Source organism: Zosterops lateralis, assembly GCF_965231275.1.
Source record: "Zosterops lateralis genome assembly, chromosome: 33".
Taxonomy (NCBI): Eukaryota; Metazoa; Chordata; class Aves; order Passeriformes; family Zosteropidae; genus Zosterops; species Zosterops lateralis.
The window spans coordinates 2,272,925-2,278,924 of NC_139793.1; positions in this window are offsets into that span (position 1 = coordinate 2,272,925).

Genomic DNA, 6,000 nt, shown 5'->3' on the forward strand with positions numbered 1-6,000 from the left:
TCTTGCATCTTGGAGTTCAGTTTCTAAACTGGGCAGTTTTTATCCTGACCACAGACCATTTCCTTCAGCAAACTCTTGGGGAGAAATGTTCCTGAGAAGTGTTATCTCACTGCTGTGATAGGGGGTAGGTTGCTATTTCTGGCAGTGAAATAGAAGTAATAGAAGTGAATAGTCTTTGATAATGCCTTCTGACCACACTTACAAATTCTGACCGCTACTGACACATGGGGCACACTAACCCCAGTGTCTGAACATGTTTGCAGCTGGCCTGACTTCACACTTGGTAGATATTCCAGCAGCAAATCACCTGCTCCATGATTGTGTAGAAGTAACTGTGGTTGGACTCACCCGCTGCCAAGATTTTCTCGTTCAATGTATTTCCTCCGGGGATTTCCTGTGTTCACCATTTGCCCTGAGGGAAACAAAATGCAAGATGCTCACATGAAAGCAGAGATCCCACCATCCAAGAGATACAAAAGGCAGCCCCACTGTACAGTTGGGCTTCTGACTCCTTTGTGGTCAGCTGGGTAACAGCAGCAACAACAACTGCAACAAGACAGGCCGCTCTGCAGTACAAGCAGGCCAGCACAGAGCCTGATTTTCTACATCTGCCCAGAGGAGATGCTGCCCCTCTGTGAGCCCAGCCCAGGCCATGCAGGAGCCGGCCCAGATCAGGGGCTGCTGCCTTGGGGCAGCTCCGCGCTGCAGCGGCCGGGCAGCAGCGAGACTCTCCCAGCTAAGGAAGGCTCCAGCCTCTGCACTCACACCAGCCCTCAGGGCCAGGGCAGCCACCACAACAAAGCTGCCAAAGGCCCAGCACCAGCACTGACAAGCGATGGGAAGAAGGCACGGCCACAGCCAGCCCCTTCCAAGCCAGTGCCCCCATTCAGGACACAGCAGGATTGGCTCTGAGCTCAGACACACCCAGGTGCACATCAATGCCCTTTTTGTGCCAGCAGGTGATGGGAGACAGAGGGTCAAGTGGGCTCTGTTCTCAGCCCCACCAGGTCTTGTCTGAGAGCACAGTACTGGCAGCTGTTCTGGGCAAGAAGCAGATTTAATGACTTGTGCTGCAGAATCACAGAGGGCTTGATGTGTGTTCCTCGAGACTGATCTGAGCAGGGCTTGGGCCAATGGGTAGCATTCTAACAGTCATGGGAATGACTGGCAATCAGGTAGGAAAAAGTGCCATGGATCTGAGCAATATACAGCAGAGGGGCAGGAGGCTTGCTCCTGAGAAATGCCTACAGTGCAGTTTTCTCTGATCACACCACATCAATGTGTCTCTTGGACATATCTTTCTAAGAACAAAACTACGATATTAAATACAGATTGTGATAAAATTATCTGTCCTTTCATCGGGGACACAAAAAAGAACATCTCTGGCTCTCTGTTTCTGCTGTCACCTGATGTTCTTTCAAAGGAGTTCTCACTGACAAAACCATAATATTCTCATTAAAAAACCTGTAGATGTAGCAGTGGTAATAAGAACAGTCATTAAAATGACACCAAAAAGACACATGAAGCAGAAGAGGTCCTTCAGGATGGAGAAAAAACTCTACCCAAAAACGTACAGAAAAAAACCCAAACTAAAACCAAAACCCCAACCAAGAAACCAAAGGTCAAAACCAATGAAATTCTGTGAAGTTTTTTTGCTCTGGGGATGGGGGAGAAATCAGGAGTCTAAGAAGAATTTAGGAAGCTAACCATTCTAACCAGTTGAGCCACTAGCACACAAGACTTGCCCAGACCACTTCCTAGGTCACAGCCTTCTACTGATGCAAGAACAATCCCTGCTTCTCCCTTTAGCAGATAGGGGAGCTCAGGCAAACCCCAGCATGTCGAAGCTGCCCTCAGAGGCAGCAGGGAACCCAGAGCACTCTCTTGCTGCCTTGGAGCACAGCATTTCCTGTGGGGAGCCCCAAATGCCCCTGGGACACCACAGTGAGGAGGATCATTTGGTCCAGCTGTGCTCACACATGCACACAATACACTGTCCCTCAGAGAAGAAAACCACAAGACGTACTCAGGAGCTCCAAGGAGTCATCCTCCACCTCCTGTTTCTGAGCAGCAGCTGTGTCAGTGCTGGAGAAGAACAAACTGCCCGGGCTCCACTTCTTAGCTTGGGCAGCAAAGGCTCCTTTAGGTGACACTGCTGCTGCTGCTGCTGCTGCTGCTGCTGCTGCTGCTGCTGCTGCTGCTGCTGCAGGTTCAATAGAAGTGCCTGGGTAGATCTGAGACAACAAAGCAGTTTGTGTCAGCAAAGTGGCTGGCAGAGATTAGCCCGACTTCCTGTTTCAAATGCAAGCCCTTAGGAAGGTGCTGTCAGCCACATCCAGGGCTCTGCCATGGGTTTTTTCTCATGTTCACTTCTCCAACTGGATAGGTCAAACCCAAAGGCTGTTTTTACTCAACTTCATGGCCAGATTCATTTTCCATTTCCTCCAAAATCCATTTGCATGGATTTTCTGAAGGATGACTGCCAAAAAGACCATTCCATTTCTCTGAAAGAACTCTTTTCCCCCTCCAAGGGCTGCAGGCACACTTGCAGCTCCTTGTTCAGATGTTCTACCTCCTCCCATGGAGTCCTCTTTTCCTCCACCATCTTCGGAAGGTGCCCAACCGGCAGCGCTTCTGCTTGAGACAGTTGCTGTGCCTCACAGGAACCTTGGGGCTCCTCGCTGCCAGTCACTCGCTGGAAATCTTTGCAGGCTGCCAGGCGAGATGTCAACACGTCCACCTCAAGTCAAAGAGAACAATGCAGTCAGGGAGTGCAGCTTGTCCCTGTCAGCAAAGAGTCATCGACTGTGAGGAAAGGGAGAGACCAGATTCACAGCGGATACAGACAGCTTCTTTCAAGATCCATCTGGGTCACCGTGTTCACCTGCAAGAACACCTCAAGAAACAAGGAGAGCAGGAACAGGCCAGCAGGAGTGCATTCAGATGACTGCTGGCCAAAAGGCCAAAGTTCTAGTGCCACTGTCCAGGGCAGCAGCTGAGATTTGGCACAGCAGGGAGTGTCCTTCAGAGTGGCTGTGACAGACACTAGAGCAGGAGGGCACCCAGAGGCATCACCCCACCCCCCTGCTGCTCTGCAGGGGAAAGGCAAGAAGGGCAGAAAGCACCACGTTGGTGACTGCAGTGGCTATGGCTCTTTCACTCACTGGTTTTTCCAGAGCCTCTTGCTCCTCAAGGAGATGAGTTCTCTCTTCTCTTTCTCTTGGAATTTTCATTTCTTCCTCCAGCCTCTTGTCTGCTGTCCTGATCCTAGCCTGGGTTTTGTGCAGCTCTGCCTGCAGCTCCTCACCAGAGTTCTGTGAAGAACAAGAAGGAGAGGCTTTGATGAGTGGAGTGGCTGCCACTCCTCCACTCACCTCGATTTGCAGATCGCACCTCTGCTGATAAAGATTCCAGCCATGCTGAATTCTTCTCATGTCCTTCTTGTTCCTCTTCTTCACTACCACGATGTCACTAGGAGCTTTGGGCAGCTCTGCTTGTGCCTCTGCCTCCATGTTCTGCAGACACAAATGCAGAGCAAGTGACTGGGAGATGCTGGCCCCTATCAGAATCCCAGCAAGCTGGGACCTGAACAGGACAGCTCAAAGCCCATTCTCCTGGTGTCACTGGCTGAGGGGAATGGCTGGGTCCTGGCAGGGCTCCAGCACTCAGCAACCTCAGCCACCAACAGCAAGAGCTGGCTGCTCAGAAACTTGCAGCTCTGCCTTGCACTAAAGACAGCACCCTCCAGAAGTGGCACTTACTGTCTGGAAAAGATCAGGCTGTGGTGTGACCACAGCTGGAGCCTGGTGGTCGTTTGGCTCCAGCTGTGGTGTGACCACAGCTGAAGCCTGGTGGTCATTTGGCTCGTCTATGGCCTCTTCTCCAGGAGCACAGGGAGCCAGAGGAGAATCTTCTCTTGCTTCTGTGCTCTGTGGATAGACAGGAGCATGAGACACAGGCCATTACCTATCATTTATAACCTTCTTTCTGTTCAGCTCTAGAGCCAGCTCTACTAAGCACAAATCATCAACTCTGATAGCAATGGGATTCTAAGTCCCTCCAACTAAATTCAAATGGGCTGATTCAACTGGACTGCAAATTGCTCTGAATTAGATAATCCCCCCTGGCTACTATGGGCAGGCAACATTCTCTCTGCAAAACTGGGCTTTTAGTTCTTTTAAAGCTCTGCAGTGGAAAATTAGGAAATAGCCAGTGATGCCTTTGCTCTTGCTGCTGCAGACATGGAAATGGATTTTCTTGCGGCCTACTCAGCTGGCCCTCTAGACTCTACTGCCCCAGGCCAAGCTCACAGCTTTGCTGCACAATTCTTAAACACCAGGAACATCAAATGTTCCTTTCTCACTCACCTCCGGATCGGCCCCTCTGAATAGCCGGCTCAGGTGACCTGCAGTGGGCAAGGGAAAATGAACCAGATTCTTTGAGGAAACTGGAAACAACTGGAGCATTTTTAGAAGGTCTCTCAGTCCACATTTTCAAAGTTGTGCTGCTTGACCCAGCAAATGGAGGAAAGGACAGACTCTGCTGCCACAGACTGTTCCACGGAGGGAACGCAACCCCTGCAGGTTCCCTTGCAAATGCTGCCCACACAGCCCTGGCCACAGACACCCCCTTTTGAGCTGAACGTGTTAACGGGAGGAGCTTTACCCAAGTGGCATCCAAATGGTCTTTCTGTTTCCAAATCAACTCAGTCACTAAGAAAGACTAGGAAGACATACAAAAACCAGGTTAGGTGACACCCAAGGAAAACGTCTACTTACGTGCCAGGTTTGTCATGAAATAGGTTGAGTAACCTATTGTATAAGCAGTGAAAACTGCAGCAGCAAGTTTGCCAATCATTGTGGCAACTGCTGCGCAAGTTTTCACACTGCTCAAAAACAAGAAAAAAGAAGTCTCCTGTCAGTGAGCGGCTGCCCACTAACAAAAGCCTCCAGCACAGCAGGACACACCTGCACAGAGCGAGCCCAAGAGCTGCTCTGACACCCCTGAGGCCTTCCGTGCTCCACGGCAACCTTGTGATGCCACCACGAGCACGTGGCAACCGTGCCCTGACATCACAAAGCAAACGCTCTGTGATGGTCTGTGAATTGATGCAGGTGGATGGACTGATGTTTGTGTAGGCCTAGGCTGCATTTTTACCGCTTTCTCCTCTTGGCTGCCTTTTTCACCTCTTGTTTTTCCCCCTGTGCCCCCTGTGTCCCCTGTTGCTGTGCTGGGTCCCAGCTGGCAGCCGGGCTGGGCGGAGCAGCAGTTCCAGCCCCGGGTGTCCCTGGAGCGCTGGGAGCTGCTGGTGGCCCCAGGCACTGTCCCCTGAGGAGCTGCTGGAGGACAGGGAGACACAGGGGGCTGAGGGGGCTGAGGAGGCAGTGACCCTGCAGGGACGGTGACCTTGAGCTGCTGGGGGCACTGAGGGCTCTGGGGGAGCAGAGGGCAATGGTGGCACTCAGGGCACAGGGAAGTGGCACAGGCTGAGGGGGGTGGTGGCTCTAAGGGGCCGGGATGGGTCAGAAGGGATTGAGTGGGGTGAGAGGACTGTGAGGGGCTGAAGAAACCAAAGGGGGCCGGGGGTTTGCCGAGGGGACGGTGGGGCTGAGAGGATGGAGGGGCCAGCAGGGAGCACACAGGGCTCCAGGCCTGCAGCTCTGCCAGGCCTCGGAACCAATTCCAGAGGCTCCACTTTTGCCACAGCTTCCCTGAAGACCCTGAGGACAGGTGGAGACAGACAGGAGGCAGCAGGGAGAAGCTGAAGGCCACCAGCTCCATCAGTGAGCAGGGAGCTGCTGCTGCCAGCCCAGAGCCGAGTGAGGCTGCAGGGCCAGTGAGGCAGGGTGGGGGTGAGGGTGGCCTGGGCTTTGGTCCTGGGCTTTGGACAAACTTTTTCTTTCTAACCCTCCTGGGGAGGCGCTGAGATTTGCCCTTCCCTGACTGAAGGGCAAGTGCTGCCAAGGGGAACGTCCCAATCCTGACTCAGTGTTCCCTTTG